Source organism: Hylobates moloch, unplaced genomic scaffold, assembly GCF_009828535.3.
Source record: "Hylobates moloch isolate HMO894 unplaced genomic scaffold, HMol_V3 SCAFFOLD_1, whole genome shotgun sequence".
NCBI classification, from domain to species: domain Eukaryota; kingdom Metazoa; phylum Chordata; class Mammalia; order Primates; family Hylobatidae; genus Hylobates; species Hylobates moloch.
In genome coordinates, this window is record NW_026652276.1 from 136,030,844 (window position 1) to 136,052,783 (window position 21,940).

The 21,940-nt window shown below is 43.6% G+C and overlaps 1 pseudogene; it reads left to right on the top strand.

The window, feature by feature from the left end:
* Positions 1-914: 914 nt before the first annotated feature.
* On the top strand, positions 915-21,703 carry LOC116812578 (retinitis pigmentosa 9 protein-like; annotated as a pseudogene).
* Positions 21,704-21,940: the final 237 nt, after the last annotated feature.

Consider the following 21,940-nt stretch of genomic DNA (forward strand, 5'->3'; position numbering starts at 1 on the left):
GAAAACTTCCTAACTCATTTTGAGGCTAGCATTACCCTGATACAAAGCCAGACAAAGACATTATAAGAAAACTACACCCCCAAAATCACTTACCAACATTAATGCAAAAATTCTCAACAAAATGGTAGGAAAACAGGTTGAATACCTTATTAACAGGGTAATAATGCACTATGACCAAATGGAATTTATTCCTGGAATGCAAGGATGGCTCAACACACAGAAATCAATAAATGTAATATGCCACATTAACCTACTTGCACCTACTTGCTGCAAAACAAGTAGGAGGCCCAGGGAAGGTGTCCGTTTAGATTCCATATGAATTTTAGGATTAGCCTTTCTATTTCTGCCAAAAAAAAAGTCAGTGGGATTTTGCCAGGGATTGCACTGAATGTGTAGATCACTATAAGGGTAGTAATAACACTTAAGTTTAAGATTAAAGACATTCTTATTAAGGGTTTAGCTGATTGGTACATAACAAGTGCTGTGTACGGTAGCTTTTATTTTCATCTCCAGAACCTATACCTTGCTAAATACAATATACATTGACTATGTTTTTAAGCATGGATCATATGATCTGAAAATTGGAGAATTTATATGTAGAGTATTGCTTTCTTCCAAAAATGGCTGAATCCTATTACTATGTAATGAGCAGCTCCCGTGTGTCTGGTCACTGGGGATCTACAAACATGACTTGCCCAAGACCCCTTGCCTCGGCGGGAACCTCAAAGGGGCAGGGAGATGAGTGTGGCCTGGCGGGAACCCTGAAGCTCCTGGAAGCTCCCCCAGGCTCCCAACCAGGGCCCCGCCCCGCCTCGGCTCCAGCCGCCGCCAGGGGGCGCTCCCCGCCCACCAGCAGCATGGGGCTGGCGGCTGGGCTCTGGGGCTCTGCGCACCGACTTGGGGCCGGCCGCGGGGAGGCGGGGATCTGGCGGCCGAGGCCGGGACTTCGGGTCCCCTCCCGGGCGAGTCGCGGGGCGGCGGCGGGAAGGGGCGCCGCGCAGAGGAAGTGCCCTCTTAGCCGCAGCCAAAGCCGCGCCGCAGGTGCCGCGATGTCGTCCTGGCCGGGGCGCGAGGATGCGGGGGCTGGGGGCGCGTGGTGGCCGCGGGACCGGGAGCTGCAGCGGGCCCGGGAGCAGAAGCGGCGGCGGCACGACGCCCAGCAACTGCAGCAGCTCAAGCGCCTGGAGTCCTTGTGAGGCTCGAGCCGCCGTCTGAGCCTCAGTCCGCGCGCCGCCCGTCTTCTGGGAACAGGGGCGCCGGGCGCTGTGGTGGGTGCTGGGCCGGGTCCTCCAAGCCCCCAGGAGCAGGCAGGGGTGCAGGCCTGTGAGGAACCTAGTGCCTACGACGGGACTTCTAGTCCTCACTGGGTGGGGAGCGAGGCCCGCCCGGCCACGGAGGGGCCCTGGAGGCCGCGGCGCGGGTGGGCGGGGGCCTCAGCCCGGGGAGGCGGCAGCGGCTTGCGCTCTTCGCCCCCCTTTGGTGTGGGCGTCGCCTCTTTTGGGGGAGCCAAGAGTTGTTGGCGCTCGCTTGGCATCTGTGGACCGAACAGGCAAGTTCAACCGAGCACGCTGCCCCCGCGCTCCACCCCTGAGTTCCCTGGGCCACTGCGACATGGAGAAACCCCGTTCTTTTCATCCTCTGCTATGGAGAAGGGACGAGGACACGGGTCCTGCAGTGTTGGTGTGGCGAGGCCGGGAAGAAGAGAGAATGGGCGGCGGGGACTGGCCACGGCACTACCAAGTCGAACAAAGGCGGACTTGTTCTTTCCAGGTTGGAGGGATTTTTTTTTTTTTTTTTTAACCAGGGTCCAGGGTGGGCATTCAGGGAGCCAACTGCCGCTTGGCACCACGCGGAATTCGGGCCCTGACTTGGGAGGCCTTGCGCTCCCGTGGCTCCAGTTCAAGGAGGGTCCAGATGACCCGGGAGAGTGTGGTGTAAAGAAGATTCAAAGGTGTGGGAGGGAAATATGGCTTCCCTCTACCCTTCTAGGTTCTTTAGCTGGGCCACAGATTAAATTGTCGTAAGACAGATTAACAAGAGAAAAACTGTTTTTACATACCCATGCACTGGAGGGCCACAAAAGTGTGAGACTGAAAGAAGGGCCAGGGAATAGGAGCATGGGCCTTTTGGGGCGTGGTGGAGACAAATTATGGAAGGGTCAAAATATGTGACGAATAAAGGTTGCTTTGTTAGGCTCCCAGGTGATACAAGATGTCTCCAGGCAGCTCTCTTTCTGATACAGATAAGTTTACTCATGGAAATTTCCTTTAAACATGTAAATTTCTCTTTACAAGAGGGGAGCAGTTGCCGGCGAGGTGAAGTTTTCCTCTGTTGGCTGGTTCTCAGTTTCTTTTAGCTCAGAGTCATCAATATGTCAGGATGGCATATTTTGGTGCCAATTAATTTGAGCTTTTTCATATATTTTGGTAATGAAATATCACATGCCTGTAACACATATAAACATAGGCATACAGACAAACAGAAGCAGATCCTTTATCTTTTATAAGATTCTTCATTAGCCAGTTTTCTATAGTCTATGTCCACTTTAGATGATCGTCTGAAGTGATCATCCACTTAGATCGTCTACTTAGTGATCCTACACTTAGTGATCGTCCACTTTAGAGGATCAGTCTCTTGATTATCTTTTCCACTACCGTAAGTAATTAGTAGCTAGGCAACCCTAAGTTTGCACGTTCAAAAGCCTATTAGATGAAACAAAGTAAAAAATTTACATCTAAAAGACACAGAACTTGTACCTAAACAGAATTATTTGCTGAGACAAAGAAAGGCAGAGGTTAAAAACTGGTTAAAATTACCAGGAAAAGTATTTTAAACTGAGGTACCGTACTGTTTGTTATGTAAATTTTAATCCAATGTCTTCCCCATCCTGAAATTTTCTAGTGGTTTAGGTCCACCGAGGGAGATGCCCTTAAAAATGGAGGGTTTTTTTTTTTTAATAGATGTAGATTTCTTTTTTTTTCTTTTTTCTTTTTTGAGACAGAGTCTCCCTCTGTCACCCAGGCTGGAGTGTATTGACACGATATGGACTCACTGCAACCTCCACCTCCCAGGTGCAAATGATTCTCCTGCCTCAGCCTCCCAATTAGCTGGGGTTACAGATGTGTGCCACCACACCCGGCTAATTTTTTTGTATTTTTAGTAGAGTTGGGGTTTCACCATGTTGGCTAGGCTGACCTCGAACTTTTGACCTCAGGTGATCCACCCGCCTTGGCCTCCCAAAGTGCTGGGATTACAGGCTTGAGCCACCGTGCCCGGCGGTAGATTTCTTTTATAAAGAGTTTCAGGCTGGGCGCCGGTGTCTCACGCCCTTAATCCCAGCACTTTGGGAGGCTTAGGTGGGCAGATCACTTGAGGTCGGGAGCTGGAGATCAGCCTGGCCAACATGACAAAACCCTGTCTCTACTATAAATATAAAAATTAGATAGGCTTGGTGGCGCACGCCTGTAATCCCAGCTACTGAGTGGGCTGAGGCACGAGAATCGCTTGAACCCGGAGGCGGAGGTTGCGTTGAGTCGAGATCCTGCCACTGCACTCCAGCCTGGGCAACAGAGCAAGACTACTTTTTTTTTTTTTAAACAGAGTTTCAAAGTAGCCAGCTAAATGTCAGGAAGTTACATTTTGTCTGCTGATTTAGTTTGATAGATTGTTTCTTCTTCTATTTTGGTTTTTTTTTTTTTTTTTTTGAGGCAGAGTCTCCCTCTTTTGCCCAGGCTGTAGTGCAGTGGCACTATCTCAGCTCACTGCAACTTCTGCCTTCCGGGTTCAAGAGATTTTCTGCTGGGCGCGATGGCTCATGCCTGTAATCCCAGCACTTTGGGAGGCCGAGGCTGGCGGATCACGAGGTCAGGAGATTGAGACCATCCTGGCTAACATGGTGAAATCCCAACTCTACTAAAAATACAAAAAATTAGCTGGGCGTGTTGGTGGACACCTGTAGTCCCAGCTACTCGGGAGGCTGAGGCAGGAGAATGGCATGAACCTGGGAGGCGGAGCTTACAGTGAGCCGAGATGGCAGCACTGCACTCCAGCCTGGGTGACAGAGAGAGACTCCATCTCAAAAAACAAAAAAACAAACAAACAAAAAAAAGAGATTCTCATGCCTCAGCCTCTTGAGTAGCTGAGATTACAGGCACCTGCTACCACACCCAGCTAATTTTTGTATTTTTAGTAGAGAGAGGGTTTCGCCATGTTGGCCAGGCTGGTCTCGAACTCCCATTCTCAGGTGATCCGCCTGTCTCGGCCTCCCAAAGTGCTGGGATTACAGGCATGAGCCAGATAGATTGTTTCTTAATGAGATTTCTGACTTCAGCATGGAGCCTCTTAATGAAGGGCAGTGAAAGAAGTTGCAGTTTTCAGGGCCTAATATTTAAATATGTGAAAAGCAGGCACAGCTGAAAAGCAGAACATTCAGATCTTTAAGATTCAAGGATTCTACTTTTACATTGAATCCCAGGTCCCCAAGAAGAGGGAAATGTCACTGAACCAGTGGGAATTCTTTCCACAGTTTTCCTCAATACAAGGACATTTCACAGAGGCTGGTGGGTGACCTGACTCCATCAGTCCACTCTGCAATCAGCTCCTCTCCCACAGAAGTCTTCAAGTGTTCAAAGCACACCTTTTTAATCGAAACAGGCAAAGAAACAAGTTGCCTCTTACAAAAGGGTGACTTCTGCTCTCTTTTCAGAGCTTCCCCTTTGTCTGCTGTTTCTCAAAATGATCCTTAGCCAAAAAGGTGTACTTTGAGGTAGCATATTCTGGTCTCCTACAGCTATTCAACTGAGGACAGAGTAGGTAAGATTTTAGTTGTTTTACTACCCTTGTCTCCATCCTTCCTATGTAACCATATTATAATAATTTGTGAAATTAGTAGTTAATATTAACATAAGTATTACTATGCAATATCATTCACTTTTGCATCAAATAGTGGTCTATGATTTATTTTGTATTTTTAAAGTAGTTAATAAGAGCCTGAGTTTTTTTCATTTGCTTATTTTTATTTTTATTTTTTGAGATGGTCTCGCTCTGTCGCCCAGGCTGGAATGCAGTGGTGTGACCTCAGCTCACTGCAACCTACATCTCCTGGCTTCAAGCGATTCTCCTGCCTCAGCCTCCCGAGTAGCTGGGACTCCAGGTTTGTGCAGCCATACACAGCTAATTTTTGTATTTTTAGTAGAGATGGGGTTTCCCCATGTTGGCCAGGCTGATCTTGAACTCCTGACCTCAAGTGATCACCCACCTCAGCCTCCCAAAGTGCTGGGATTACAGGTGTGAGCCGCCATGCGTGGCTGAATATTATTTTAAACTTTGGAAATATCTTAACATGCTACATAAACTAATGAATTGTTTAGCCCCGGGGAAAAAAGCATCAACCCCCCCCCTTAAACTGGTGGGAACAGTTGTAAAATGGACTATTTAGGAAATGCCATTGCAAATAATAATAGAATTCAGAATGTGCAGTTCTATCACATTCCTTTTCCATCTAGGCAAAATAGTTACATATTTTTCAGGAATTTGGAACTTAGTTTGGCCATGTGTTGTTTGTACAGCTCCTGTGGCAAAAATAATTATTTGTTGGATTATTGGATATTTTTATAGACTTTACCACCGCCCTTCCAAACTCTCAGGCCTCTGTGCATAAGGCATAATATTTTTTAATTTTTATTTAATTATTTATTTATTATTTTTTGAGACAGAGTCTCACTCTGTCACCCAGGCTGGAGTGCAGTGGTGCAATCTTGGCTCACTGCAAGCTCCGCCTCTCGGGTTCATGCCATTCTCCTGCCTCAGCCTCCCGAGTAGCTGGGACTACAGGCGCCCGCCACCGCGCCCGGCTAAGTTTTTTGTATTTTTAATAGAGACGGGTTTTCACCGTGTTAGCCAGGATGGTCTCGATCTCCTGACCTCGTGATCTGCCCGTCTCGGCCTCCCAAAGTGCTGGGATTACAGGCATAAGCCACCGTACCTGGCCTTTTTAAATTTTTTATTTTGTAGAGATGAGGTCTTGCTATGTTGTCCAGGCTGATGGCAAACTCCTAGCCTCAAGTGATCCTCTTGCCTCAGCTTCCCAAAGTGTTGGGATGACAGGCGTGAGCGGCCAAGGCATAGTGTTAACACCTCTAAAGTATGGCTACCAGTGGTCTGTATCATCTTACTGTTATTCTTGCTTATGACACAACACAGCTTTCCATTAGAAGATATTTTAAGTATTTACTTTGGAAAAGCACTGTATCATACCTAAAAAGCTAATTCCGCTACTACCCAGTTGTTTACTATGTATTCTTCGTGGAGTAGGGTCTCCTATTCCATGGATCAGTGATAGTGAGGGTGAGAGGAGTCCTTTGACAGTGTCCACAGATGAAGCCAAAGGGAAATCTTTCTTGCTGTAGCGACCTGTGCCATTTCTCATCTGTACTCTGGCAAAGTCCTTTTCTCTGACACCTTGGAGGCGAATGGAAGGGAAAGCATTTCACTTTTTCCTTACTCTGTTCTCCCTAATCCCTCCCTTCTCCAGTATTTACTCTGTTCCAAAAGGGTCTCTAAAATCAGTTCATAAGGAATGGGTCAGGATGAAGAGAACATTAAATCATTAAGCGTTCCTATACTTTGCAGCCATTCTGAAGTATTAAAATGAGTACTTCCTTGTAGGTTTAGAGGGTTAAGGCACAGATGTGAGCTACAAATATTTGTCTTACTTTTTGGGGGGAGGTGCGAATCCCTCTAAGAGCCCAAGTTGCTCTTTGAGTGCACGAACACCTCGCCTGCAGAATTTCCTTCGCATCTCGCCGCTTGTCCCAGATACAGACTTTGCATGCTCAGCATTCTGGGTCTCCCTCGGGTTCAGTCCCTAGATGGAAATAAGGAAGTCCTGGCCAGCCTCTGGTGGCAGGTGCCACCTAGCACAGGGAGGAGAAGCGTTCTGCTCTTCCCAGGTAATACCTGTCTGTGCAGGGAAAGGAAAAATGGCTTCCCTACACCCTTCTAAATTCTTTGGCTAGGCTATGAATTAAATGAACATAAGACGGATTAACAGGAGGAAAAAAGATCTTAATTACATGTCTATGCATGGGAGTCCCACAAAAATATGAGACTCAAAGAAGCACCAGAGGAACCTTATATAGCATCCTCAGCTGCAGAAAGGAACAGGGGATTGGGGCTTCTGGAGGAGGGGTAGAAATAAATTATGGGAGGATGGGGGAGGAAACATATGGTGAATAAAGTTGGCCTTTTTATGTGGATAAAAGTCTTTCATGTAATAAAATTTGTCTGGGAGCAGCTCTTTTCCTGATACAAACTCCTTTATTACTAATGTAAATTTCCTTTACATAATTGATGTAAATTTCTCTTACAAAATGGCAACTTTTCAGGGCTACTCCTTGTCTGCAGTTTCTCAAAGTAATCAGCTTGAAATAATTAATATGCCAATGAAGCATATTTTAGGGTGGCATATTCTGGTGCTCTGCAGTCATTTTTGGGGTGCTGTGTCCTGGCCTCAACATCTGTAAACCTGGCGGGCAGGCGGGCGGAATTGGAGCTGGCGTTGCAGGCCCATGGGTGAGGGTGCCTCTGGGACAGGCCTGTCCAGGCAGCTCTGTACATCCTCCGCTGTGCCACCCATACTGTGTTGGAACAGATTGCACTCCTTTCCCCCAGGAGCCTGTTCAGTGTTGAGTACATGGATGTTATGCTAGGTCAGTAACCTGAGAAAAACACAGTGATGTTTTGGAACCAGAGGACCCACGGTCTTCTCACCTCATACTCTCCCTGCAACCTCTTGCTTTCCTTTCTCCTCCAAATAAGATCATTGTGCTGAGAGACATTAGTTATTTCAATGAACATAATTTCTGGATCTCTGCAGGATGTGTTATCTCATCAGTTTATTTATATTTATTATATTTATATGTGATCTGGAATGCTGAGCATATTTTATTAACTGTTTTAGATATAACATAGTAAAATGTAGTTTTGAATTTTCTCTAAGAATCTCCTTTTTATTCTGACCTGGCTGCTGCCTTTTGTTCATAAAAGTATGTTACGTTCCCATTAAAATGGTTGATGGTTTTGTTTTTTGTTTTCCAGTTATGAAAAACCTCCTCCTGGGCTTATCAAGGTTAGTGTGAAGTTTGTACTCTTGGTTATTCCACTAGACATACTTACAGACTCAGTAACTCGTTATGAAAAATGGTTGCATGACATTTAAATACCCTTTTACGAAAAGCCTGTTTCTTTCCTGCAGATGACTGAGGGGTCATAATTTTTAGTGTTGTCACAAGCCTCTGCCTTTGTGGAAATTTCATCAGCCTTGTTTCCCTTCCCTGAGGAACCAGTGCAGGCCCACATGGGTTCCTTGGACATGGCCCCCTTCTCTCTGACTGGGGAACAGCATCTTTAAGCTCAGCTGCCTCCTTTTCTAGTCAGCCTTACTTGGCTGAGTCCCTCAGTCCATCGTATGTTGGTTTCTTATCAGCAGCTCAGAGAGCAGTCAACTCCGAGGAGACCAGATGGCTCATCCAGTCCAGCTCCCCGGTGCAGGCATCCTTCCTGCAGCTCCCTGGCTACGGCACCAGGGTGTGTGCGCACAAGGGAGACTTAGAGTGGCAGGCCACGGCCAAGAAAACTTGCTGTTTCGTAACTCTCAATGAAGAAAGATTCTTCGCCAAGCGCAGTGGCACATGCCTATAATCCCAGCACTTTGGGAGGCTGAGGCAGGTGGACCACCTGAGGTCAGGAGTTCGAAATCAGCCTGGGCAACATGGCAAAACATTGTCTCTATTAAAAATACACACATACAAAAAAATTAGCTGGACGTGGTGGTGCACATCTGTAATCCCAGCTACTCAGGAGGCCAAGGCATGAGAATCTCTTGAACCTGTGAGGTGGAGGTTGCAATGGGCCGACATTGCACCACTGCACTCCAGCCTGGATGACAGAGCAAGACTGTCTCAAAAAAAAAAAATTCTTAAAAACCATCCTTCTATTGAAATTTAATATTCATGGAAACTTGAAAAAATTACAGCATGCATGCAACTGTAAAATATAATAGGGGCCTTCAGGGTATAATAAGCTATTGTAGCATAATATGCCATTTCTATTATTCCAGGAAGCCTGGTTTACTTTAATTCATACATCTTGCTTCATTCTACATTTTGAGGTAGTGAAACCTTTTTTTAAAAAACCTTAGAATCTAATTTACATCAAAAATTGGAGCTTACCAGTCATTGCTATGTAAGGACAGATTTTTCTGCTTCACCAGTAACTTCTCTGTAAGAACAGCTACATTGTTTTTGGTATAGTTCTTCTGGTACATTTGTTTCCTGTTTTTTTCCATCAAGTGTAACTGTTTTTCTTTCTAGTTTTGAGGGGTAATTAAGATGACGTTGCCACCCACAGCCCAGGAAAAAGCCAGGTGAGGGTGACTCCAAGGGAAGCAGGAGAGAATCCCAGCGCTCTCTTGCCATGCTGTTTACACCTTGTTCCCTTTGTTTAGGAAGATGAGGCTAAGCCAGAAGATTGCATACCAGATGTACCAGGCAATGAAGACTCCAGGGAATTTCTGGCGCATGCACCAACTAAAGGACTTTGGATGCCACTGGGGAAAGAAGTCAGAGTTATGCAGTGTGAGTGTGAGAGAGTTTCCCTAACCCATGCAACTTACATGCCGCAACTTACAAAGCGCGTTTACTTCTTTTATTTAACTTGTTCTCACCACAGCCCTCTTGGAGCCAAGGCATGTTCTCCGTCTTCTAGATGAGGAAACAGATGTGTGCATGTCAGTAAGTGGTCCCAGGGAAGACGTAGAGCAAAGCTTTGACTCTAGGGTTCCTGATTCCAAGTCCAGCATTCTTTGCTCAGGACTGTCACTGCCTTGGGAGTACACTCTTCGGTGTTACTCCTGTAATAGAAAGGACTTTCTATGGTGGAAATGCCATGGGAGTGAGGGATGCATTAGAGGACGGGTCTTTTTGGGTCTTGCCTCTATTGGGCACTCTCTATCAGTAGTGCTTTGTCCACGTAACTGAGAGAAGCTACCATGGGAGGATGGGTCTACACAGGTAGAACTCTCTGTGCACATGCCCTGCCCCTCCATAGCAGTTAACACATTCAAGAGCGTACAAAATTACTCTTCCACTGGGAGGCCGAGGCAGTGGATCATGAGGTCAGGAGATCGAGACCATCCTGGCCAACATGGTGAAACCCCGTCTCTACTAAAAATACAAAAATTAGCTGGGCATGGTGGCATGTGCCTGTAATCCCAGGTACTTAGGAGGCTGAGGCAGGAGAATCGCTTGAACCAGGGAGTCGGAGGTTGCAGTGAGCTGAGATCATGCCACTGCACTCCAGCCTGGCGACAGAGTAAGACTCCGTCTCAAAGAAAAAAAAATCACTCTTCCAAAGAGTCGAGCTTTTTTAGTTGGTTATTTTGATATTTATCTCCACATCTTAACCTCATAGTTGAATTGTTGCTCCATGATTTTTCAAGTTTGGTCATTTTCTGTTGCCTCTGTACAGTGGAAGATGAGTATGTAGTTCTCTCTCCTGCTCTCACCACACGTGTACCCTTCTATATCTCATTTTCCCAGTAATTATTATATCATAAACTTAGTTAAATAAGTCTTTGGTATTTACTATGATTATGACCAGAGGTGAGCTGTATCTTGCAAAATGTGTCTGCTCAAATGTGTCCTGTTTTTGTTGTTTTTGAGCTTTTGTTATTATTATTATTGTTTTTGCTTTCCATGTACTGATCTGTAATTCAACCTCAACTTTTTTCCAAGCTTCAAACTTAAGACTTTCAATGCATATACTTGAGATGTTCTGTCCATTTCATCTTACTGAAGGTGGCTACTCCCATGCTTATCATCCAGGCATCTCCCTTTACCAATATATGATGGACTGAATGTTTAGGTCTCCCCATAATTCAAATGATGAAGCCCTTATCTCTAATGTGATGACATTTGGAGATGGGGCTTTGTGAATTAATTAAGGTTAAATGAGATCATGAGGTTAGGGCCCTCATGATATGATTGGTGCCCTTTCAAAGAAGAAGTACTAGAGATCACTCTCTCTTGTGCAGGCCCAGGCTCATACACGGATTCTCACTCTCACTCTTGCTCTCTCCTGTCCTGTCCCCACCCCCTTGTGCCATGTGAAGACAAAGTAAGAGGGCTGCCATCTCAAGTTAGGAAGAAAGCTCTCACCACAGACCTACCTTGCTGGGACTCTGAGCTCAGATTCCAACCCTCCAGAGCTGAGAAAATCAATTTCTGTTGTTCAGGCCACCCGGCACACAGCATTGTTATGTTAGCCCAAGTTGACTAAAACATCATCATTCTGCAGGTTCCTTTAGCCTCTCTCCTGTGTTGGATCACCCATTTTCCTATATTGGGAGTGTTCTCTGTTACTATATTCTGTTCTTATGGTGTAATGAATCCTAGGGCAATTTCCTTCCAGATGGGTTTATAGGAGGTAGAATTTTTTTTTTTTTTTTGAGACAGGGTCTTGCTCTGTTGCCCAGCCTGGAGTGCAGTGGTACCATCTTGGTTCACTGCAGCCTCGACCTCCTAGGCTCAAGTGATCATCCCATTTCTCAGCCTCCCACGTAGCTGGGACTACAGGCATGCGCCACCACGCCTGGCTATTTTTTTTTTCTTTTTTTTGAGATGGAGTATCACTGTTGTTGCCTAGACTGGAGTTTTGTATTTTTTGTAGAAACGGGGTTTTACCATGCTGCTCAGGCTGGTCTCGAACTCCTGGGCTCAAGCAATCCACCCACCTCAGCCTCCCAAAGTGCTGGGATTACAGGCATGAGTCACTATGCCTGGCCCCTAGAATTTTCATCTTATATTTTTTAATTTGCCAGGATATCAAATTCTAAGTTAAAAGTTAGTTTCCTTTAGATTTTGAAGGCATTGCTTCATTTTCTTGATTTTCTAGAATAGCTATTGGGAAGTCCAAAGTAATCCCAATTTTTGATCTTTTCATAAGGCCTTTTATCGTTGCTTTGTTTTTTATTTTTCTTCTCTGGAAGTTTATAGCATCTTCTCATTCCTGGTGTTCTAAAATTTCACAGTGGTGAGCCCTTTCAATCTGGAATGCAGGTCTCTCAATTTTAAGAATTTTAAAAATTCTTTCCTCACCTCCGTGTCTGCAGTTCTATTCTTCAGATAGGCACTATCCTAGCTTACACCAGTTTAGCCCTATTCAGGGTAGCAGGGACTACACAAGGGTGTTCTTTTTAGGGATCAGCGATTATTAATTAGGGTCATTTTAGAGAGTGGCTGCCACAGTATTCTTGTTTTTTAGTGAAAGATGAAAAGTTGGTTGGTAGCCCTAAGTGCCTGAGTAGGGCTTGTTGATCCCCCACTGCAGGGTGATTTTCTAGGTAAAATTGGTTGGGGAACATCTGAGTTCAGTTATCTATTGGTTTTTCTTCTTTGGGTGGCTTGTATTTTCCCAGAGAAGGCTCCCACGTGGAAGGGAAAGCCATGCTGTGAGTGTTCTGGCAGCTGAGTGGAGGGAGTCTGGGAAATCTGTCATTGGTTTTCCATTCATTCATATGATCCTCTATGTCTGTTGCGGCAACTTCCTTGAGACCCACCTGACGTCTCCATGGCCAGAGAACCTCTGTTATACCTTTTCCACATGCTAAACAAACTCCTGCCCAGACCAAGGAGAATTGCCTATGGACATTTAACCAATCCTCCTTATTTTTTTATTTTTTATTTTTTGAGACGGAGTCTCGCTATGTCGCCCAGGCTGGAGTGCAGTGGCGCAATCTCGGCTCACTGCAAGCTCCGCCTCCCGGGTTCACGCCATTCTCCTGCCTCAGCCTCTCCGAGTAGCTAGGACTGTAGGCGCCCGGCTAATTTTTTTGTATTTTTAGTAGAGACGGGGTTTCACCGTGGTCTCTGTCTCCTGACCTCGTGATCCGCCCGCCTCGGCCTCCCAAAGTGCTGGGATTACAAGCGTGAGCCACCGCGCCCGGCCCCAATCCTCCTTATTTTAACTGCCCCTTCACCTCCAGAAGTATCTAGTGCTGCCAATTGCAGAGCTTTGGAGGTTCTGCAAGTAGAAACTGAGTCGGTTCTCAGATTCTACCCTCTGCTGCCTTAGACTTCAGTTTTCTAGGATCTGCTATTCTTTTAGTATTCATTTATCTGCATTATAACATCCTACATTTTTTCATATGTGACTCTTTTATGGTTTCCCAGTCCTTCTGTGTTTATGGCTTTTTAAAAAAGGTTTTTTGTGGTTTATTTTGGATCACTCAAAATCACCCTCAAATAATGCAGTGATTTTTAGTAACTACCAAGTGTGTGCAACCATCATCATAAATAAGTGTTAGAACATTTTCATCCCCCCACTTAAGATCTCTCAACCCATTTCCAGTTCATCCCCATTGATAGCCCCAGGCAACGATTAGTCTACTCTCTTAGTGAATTTGGCTTTTCTGGACATATATAAGTGATCTGACTCTTTTCATTTAGCATGTTTTTGAGGTCCTGCAATGGCATCATTTATTATTTCCTTCTTCTGCTTATCTTTGGTCTGGGATACTCTTCTTTTTCCTGATTTTTATGATAAAAACCTAGATTATTGATTGAGACCTTTCTTCTATTATAAGAATTAGAAGCTATAAATTTTCTTTTAACCACTACTTTATTGGTATTGTGTAAATTTTGATATGTTGTGTTTTAATTTTCTTTTTCTTTTCTTTTTTTTTTTTTTGAGACGGAGTTTCACTCTTGTTTCCCAGGCTGGAGTACAGTGGCATGATCTCGGCTCACCGCAACCTCTGCCTCCCAGGTTCAAGCGATTCTCCTGCCTCAGTCTTCCCAAGTAGCTGGGATTACAGGCATGCACCACTATGCCTGGCTAATTTTGTATTTTTAGTAGAGGTGGGGTTTCTTCATGTTGGTCAATCTGGTCTCGAACTCCCAACCTCAGGTGATCTGCCTGCCTCGGCCTCCCAAAGTGCTGGGATTACAGGCGTGAGCCACTGCAATGGCCTGTTGTGTTTTAATTTTCTAACATCCCCTTTGACTCATGGATTGGTTATGCATGTGTTATTCAGTTTCTACATACTGGATTCTTCAAATTTCCTTATATCGTTGCTTTGTAATTTGAGTCCATCCTAGTTGGAGAATATACTTTGTATGGTTTAAATCCTTTTAATTATATTAGTTCTTGTTTTATGGCCTAATATAGGGCCTCTGGATAATGTTCCATGTTGACTTCAAAAAGTGTTTACTGTTGGGTGGTAGAGTGTTTTATAAATATCTGTTAGGTTCAGTTGATTTATATTGTTGCTTAAGTCTTGTGATTCATTGCTGATCTTCTCTCTAGTTTTATCCATTATTGAATGGGGAGTATTGAAATCTCTATTATTGTTACATTCTTCTATTTTCCCCTTCAGTTCTGTCAGTTTGTGTCTCAACTATCTGGCACTCTTTTGCTAGGTTGCATATGTACTTATAAATATTGTATCTTCTTGATGGATTGAACTTTTTATCAATACAAAATGTCCTTTGTCTCTGGTAACAGTTTTTGTCTTAGGGTGTATTTTCTCTGAAATTATTGAAGCAGCTTTAGTTCCCTTTGGGTTACTGTTTGCATCATATATTCCTTTCCATCCTTTTACTGCCAACCTAATTGTGTCTTTAAATCTACAGTGTATCACTTATATCTAGTACTTTGATTTTTTTTGAGACAGGGCCTCTCTGCTGCCCAGGGTGGAGTGCAGTGGCACAATCACAGTGCACTGCAGCCTAGACCTCCCAGGCTCAAGCAATCCTCCCACCTCAGCCTTCTGAGTAGCTGGAACAATAGGTGCTTGCCACCATGCCTGGCTAATTTTTAAACATTTTTTGTACAGACGGGGTCTCACCTTGTTGCCTAGGCTATTCTCAAACTCCTGGGCTCAAGCAGTCCTCCTGCCTTGGCCTCCCAAACTGTTAGGATTACAGGCGTGAGCCACTGCACCTGGCGGATAACATTTTTATCCATTCTATAAATCTCTGCCTTTTGATTGAAGTGTTTGATCCATTTGCATGTAATGTAATTACTGTTAAGGTAGTTACAAACCTATGCACACGGTTTTGATTTTACCAATTTTAGTATTAATTAGAAAAGTGGTTCTCCAACTTTGATATTTCTACAAATAACCAGTAAATCTTTTAAAATTCAGGTTATATGTCTGTATCAGTCCCAACCCAGAAATACTGAATATCCAGTATTTGAATATCCAAAATACTGAATACTAGATATTCAATATTTCTGGGTTGGTCCTATACCCTGCTTTTCTAACAACCTTCCTCATATTGTTGAATTTGCTGGTCCATGGACCACACTTTGAGTAGCTGGGTTCACCTTTCCATAATAAGAGGATTTTGAGCGGAAATGGAATCTTCTGGACATCTATACATCAGTGCTTGTTCCATGGCATTTCGCAACCCTTCAGCTTTGCCATAAAGGCAGGTATTAGTTTGAAAGAGTGTAGTCCTTCTTCCCCAAACTTTAAATGGTGAGGGAGATAAGGATAGGGATAGCTCACAGGCAATCAATAGAAATCCACAAACTTAGGCCAGGCACAGTGGCTCACACCTGTAATCCCAGCACTTTGGAAGGCTGAGGTGGGCTGATCACGAGGTCAGGCGTTCAAAACCAGCCTGGCCAAGATGACGAAACCCTGTCTCTACCAAAAATATAAAAAAGTAGCTGCGTTTGGTGGCATGCATCTGTAATCCCAGCCACTCGGGAGGCTGAGGCAGAAGAATTGCTTGAACCCAGGAGGCAGAGGTTGCAGTGAGCCAAGATCACGCCACTACACTCCAGCCTGGGCAACAGAGCGAGACTCTGTCTCAAAAAAAAAAGAGGCCGGGCGTGGTGGCTCACGCTTGTAATCCCAGTACTTTGGGAGGCCAAGGCAGGCGGATCACGAGGTCAGGAGATCGAGACCACGATGAAACCCCGTCTCTACTAAAAATACAAAAAATTAGCCGGGTGTGGTGGCGGGCGCCTGTAGTCCCAGCTATTCGAGAGGCTGAGGCAGGAGAATGGCCTGAACCCGGGAGGCGGAGCTTGCAGTGAGCCGAGATTGCACCACTGCACTCCAGCCTGGGCGACAGAGTGAGACTCCGTCGCAAAAAAAAAAAGAAAATCCACAAACTTTATTTTTTTCAGTGGTTTCCTGCACTCGATCCTCAAAAAGAGAAAAACTTTCTTGCCCTGTCACTACGTATTTTCTGTAGTTGCCAGCATAGAGCAAACTTGGCTTAACTTACCTAAAGCCCTCTTCATGCTTCCCAACCTAGTTGCTTAGAATTGCTTAATACTAAAACACAGGGTCTCATTCACCATTCCCATACAATTTCCTGATTTACACCACATCCAGATGGTGCTGAGAGGATATAAACAGGTGAGAGAAGTAACAAGGATCTCATCCATTCTTGCTTTGCTCACCGCTTCCTTTTTCTCAGAGGTCAATGCCTGATGCCAGGTCCACTCACTGAAATTCCATGAAGACTGGAATTTGTTGCCTTGGAGCATGTATATACATTCTCTTGTTATTCTCCTCCCAGTTCCTCATCAGCACCTTCTGTTGCTTCTAATAGCTAACCTCTTTAAATAGCACAGTTTCCCTCTTCTGCAAGTAAAGTTGCAGTAGGGTTCTGATGGCATTAATATTTTAAAAGAACTTGTGATTTTGTGTACTTAAAAGTGAGGGATGTGAACAGATGTCAACTCAACCTGAGAAAGAAGCTATTTGTTCTAGTGACTAAATTTATAAATGAGATTAAGAGCCACTTGATTAATAGAAGATATTTACTTTGAAAAATACAGTGAGACACACTAAAAAAAAAAATTGACCTTTTGCAGTACTTTTCATTGGATTGCTTCATAATTTCTTGGTGTTGGAAAATTAATTCCTAAAGCACAAAATTAAAGGATGCTTGGGGCCGGGCGCGGTGGCTCACGCTTGTAATCCCAGCACTTTGGGAGGCCGAGGCGGGCGGATCACGAGGTCAGGAGATCGAGACCACGGTGAAACCCTGTCTCTACTAAAAATACAAAAAATTAGCTGGGCGTGGTGGCGGGCACCTGTAGTCCCAGCTACTTGGAGAGGCTGAGGCAGGAGAATGGCGTGAACCCGGGAGGCGGAGCTTGCAGTGAGCCGAGATCGCGCCACTGCACTCCAGCCTGGGCAACAGAGCGAGACTCCGTCTCAAAAAAAAAAAAAAAAAAAAGGATGCTTGGGTAAGCAATTAGTTTACCTGTCTTTTCTGGGACCTTACACGGTTCATCCATGATTGCATTTTCTTTTAGAATTGGAGTTTAATGAATAAAAACTTTAATATAATCTATTGGTTCTTTATCTCACTTAGGTGAAACACCCTTATCTTACAGAAATATTTCCCCTTTTCTTTGCTTTTAGGTTGGCACTGCAAATGGTATGGTCACCAAACAGGCTACAAAGAATGCCCTTTCTTTATCAAAGACAACCAAAAGTTAGAACAGTTCATAGTAGTAAGTAAAACCATACAATGTCATTTTACCTTAATCAGAGATGGTGAATATTAATTAATCCGATAGTCACCAGCGAACTGAATGTTCACATAAATTACGTTCCCAGAAGCCTTTTGGCCAAAGCGTCTGCTGTTAACCTATACCTTTGTTAAATTGCATTTGTGAGACAAATTTAGCTCTTTAAGAAAAAACTAACATTTATAATAAAAGTGTTGTTTGCTTATACATTGGGACAGTGATTCTTTTTCTGAAGAAGACATTGTTCCCTATTCAACTCCCCTTTTTAAAATTTATACAAAAAGTTGTGTCTCATAACTAAAATCAGAGTTTTAGTCTCCCAGCCTTTTTTTTTTTTTTTTTTTTTTGAGACAGAGTCTCGCTCTGTCACCCAGGCTGGAGTGCAGTGGCGCCATCTTGGCTCACTGCAAGCTCTGCCTCCCGGGTTCATGCCATTCTCCTGCCTCAGCCTCCCAAATAGCTGGGACTACAGGCACCCGCCACCATACCCAGCTAATTTTTTGTATTTTTAGTAGAGACGGGGTTTCACCATGGTCTCGATCTCCTGACCTCGTGATCCACCCGCCTTGGCTTCCCAAAGTGCTGGGATTACAGGCATGAGCCACTGCGCCTGGCCTAGTTTCCCAGCCTTTAAAGAGTAGATGTCTGTCTATTATAAGCTAGAATTGTGTATATTTCCTCTTAAATGACAGTTAGACAGATCTATCATTAGCATCATCTATCTATCATTCCCCGCTTTAACACAGAGTCACCTCCCAGAAGTGTTAATTCACTGTTCAGTAACTACTTCTGCCAAGTGAAATATACTGCCTTGTGGATCTACTGGAGTGATCAGCATACACTTGTCCCTTGGTATCCATGGGGAATTGGATCCCAGTATCCCCTGGGATACCAAAATCCACAGGTGTTCAAAGTCCCTCATATAAAATGGTATAGGCTGGGTGCAGTGGCTCACGCCTGTAATCCCAGCAGTTTAGGAGGCCTAGGCAGGTGGATCACCTGAAGTCAGGAGTTCGAGACTAGCCTGGCCAACATGGTGAAACCCCAGCTCTACTAAATATACAAAAATTAGGCTGGGCACAGTGGCTCACGCCTGTAATCTCAGCACTTTGGGAGTCTGAGGTGGGCAGATCACCTGAGGTCAGGAGTTCAAGACCAGACTAGCCAACATGGTGAAACCCCATCTCTACTAAAAATACAAAAATTAGCCAGGCGTGCTGGTGGGCACCTATAATCCCAGCTACTTGGATGGCTGAGGCAGGCGAATCACTTGAATCCAGGAGGTGGAGGTTGCAGTGAGCTGAGATCATGCCACTGCACTGCAGCCTAGGCAACAGAGTATGACTCTGTCTCAAAAAAATAAAAATACAAAAATTAACCAGGCATGGTAGCACATGCCTGTAATCCCAGCTACTTGGGAGGCTGAGGCATGAGAATCGCTTGAACCTGAGAGGCGGAGGTTGCAGTGAGCTAAGATCATGCCACTGCACTCCAGCCTGGGTGACAGAGTGAGATTTTGTCAAATAAAAGTAAGTAGAATAGAATATAATCTGTGGACATACTCCTGTATATTTTAATCATCTCTAGATTACCTATAATACTGAATAAAAAGTAAATTGTCGTTAAACTGTATTGTTTAGGGAATAATGACAAGAAAAAAGAGTCTGAACATGTGTAATACAGACACAACCATCCTTTTTTTTTTTTTTTTTCAAATATTTTCAATCCTTGGTTGAATCTGTGGACATGTAACTCCTCAGGATACGAGGGCCAGCTATATATGAAACTGAAGTCAGCAGACATTCTTTTAACATTTTAAGGCATTTAAAGTTTTGTGTTTTTGTCTTAATCTGAAAAATAATTATTCTAGATCAAGCACTTTTAGATGAAATGTCAGTTTTTACAGATAGTATAAAACAAAGCTTGTTGACAAATCTCAAAAATTTAATGTACTTCTTTTTGACTTAGAAATTCAACTTCTAAAAATTTACCCTAAGGATATAACACAACATCAATTTACACAACTCTATAAGCATAATGTTCATAATTATGATTTTTTAATTTTTATTTTATTATTTTATTTTATTTTATTTTATTTTTGTTATGGTATGTTATATTATGTTATGTTATGTTATTTTTTGAGACACAGTTTCTCTCTTGTTGCCCAGGCTAGAGTGCAGTGGCGTGATCTCGGCTCACTGCAGCATCTGCCTTTTGGTTTCAAGCAATTCTCCTGCCTCAGCCTCCCAAGTAGCTGGGATTATAGGTGCCTGCCACCACACCTGGCTAATTTTTGTGTTTTTAGTAGAGACGGGGTTTCACCATGTTGGTCAGGCTGGTCTCAAACTGCTGACCTCGTGATCCACCTGCCTTGGCCTTCCAAAGTGCTGGGATTACAGGCATGAGCCACCGCGCCCGGCCCATAATTGTGAATTTTAAGTCATTTTCAGTTATAGAATACAAGAATACAGTTTATTTGCCTTATCAAGCAAAATGAAGACCTCATAGTAAGGCTTTTACCACCAAGTCGAATCTTGCCTCCCTCCTGAGAGTGGGTTTGCAGCAAATAGCTTGATGTGTATATTTCCAGACTTCCTTGGGGTATGTAACACATATTTTTGAGTACTTATAAATGATCATTCCTATGTATCATTTTGCAACTCATTTGTTTCGCTTAATACTATCTTTTGGTCTAACCCAATAGAACAAAGAGAATTAGCTCAGTATTTCTAAACTTGAGTACTGTTTTATAGTATGACTCTTCCAGTTTATGCAGTTATTTCCTCATGAAGAATATTATTTCATGTATTTTCTCATTGGGAAATTCTTTTTGTAGCCTTAATGAGTTATCAGTGATATGACCCTTAAAAGGATTAAAACATGTTGAGCGTATGGCTACATCAAACAGTAAAAGAAAAAAAAATTGTTTTCTGTAACATAGGGGTTTAATTTTATTTAACTAACGGTCCATGAAGCCTAACCAAACCTTAACCTTCTCTGTCCCTTAAGGCACATGAGGATTTAATGTATGACATCATACGAGACAATAAACAACATGAAAAGGATGTAAGGTGAGGTTGTCCTGGTGATAATATCTACTTAAAGTTTTAACTTTAGATATTAAAGTTGGAAAAAAACCTTCTGGCGCTAGGAGAGTGATATAGTAAACATAGTACTTCAATTGTGAAATATTTATTGGGTAGGAGTCATGGCTGATAAGACCAGTGTTGGGGAATAAGCAGGCCAGCCTCCTCCTCCTTGGGTTAGCTTAAAGCTGTAGGCTTGGTCCAGCTCTCTGACCACTGCAGTTGATATTAGCAACCCATGTTGTGCTGTCCACTTGCATGGTACAATTGGTACTTTGATGTAATTCAGTTTATCTCCTCTAATGTCTTAAGGTTCTGAGCTTTTGTTAAAAATTATACCTAGACAAGATTAGAGAGTGAAAAATTGGGAGAGTTTGTTTTTTCAAACTGGTTACATTAAATTATAATTGTTGAAGATGTAGATTATTTATTAGGAAACTGAGCAGTTGGGGAATGATTTAGTAAAGTATGCATCTGTTAGAATTTATAATTGTAAGTACTGTGGGAACCTACAGAAATGACTAGGACAAGGAAAAGAATACAAAAATGGCTTGTACACTGGTTACAGTCACATAAAAATAGGCGTTCAGGTTAAGAAGAATGGAGAAAACAGGTAAAAATAAAAATAAGTACTGTCTTTGTGATGCGGTTATTCATGATCCTTCCATACTGCTTTTGAATGACAAATTCATTTAAGAAACTGTTATAAGTTAAAGCAAAAACTCACTGTTCTTTGATCAATCTTGAATGTTTAGGATACAGCAGGTAAAACAGTTACTGGAGGATTCTACCTCAGATGAAGATGGGAGCAGCTCCAGTTCCTCTGAAGGTAAACAGAAACACAAGAAAAAGAAGAGGAAAGAAAAGCCTAAGAAAAGGAAGAAAGAAAAAGAAGAAAAAAACGGAAGCACAAATCTTCCAAGTCAAATGAGCGTTCTGACTCAGAGTGACAAGGACATGACTTGTTCAATATTCTCTTCTCAAGAATCAAACACTGTGGCCAAGGAACAGAGGAAGATGCAGTCAGAGAAAGTAGCAGGGTAGAGACGCTGAGAGAGGAGGATATGTGGGTCACAGCAGTGAGCTCCCACCCGCCTTCAGTGAAGATGTGACCCCAGGAGAGGGAGTGTCTCCTTCCAGGTGCTAGCTCTGGACAGCAGCTGATTTTAGGCAGGAAAGTTTCTTCAGTGTTGTCCTCCCTGCTGGTCACATGAGTTTATGATTCCTTTGAAATGTCTCCCACAGGGTGGCAGGACTGGGAGAATCTCTGAGGCGTGTCTTCCAGGCCTTCC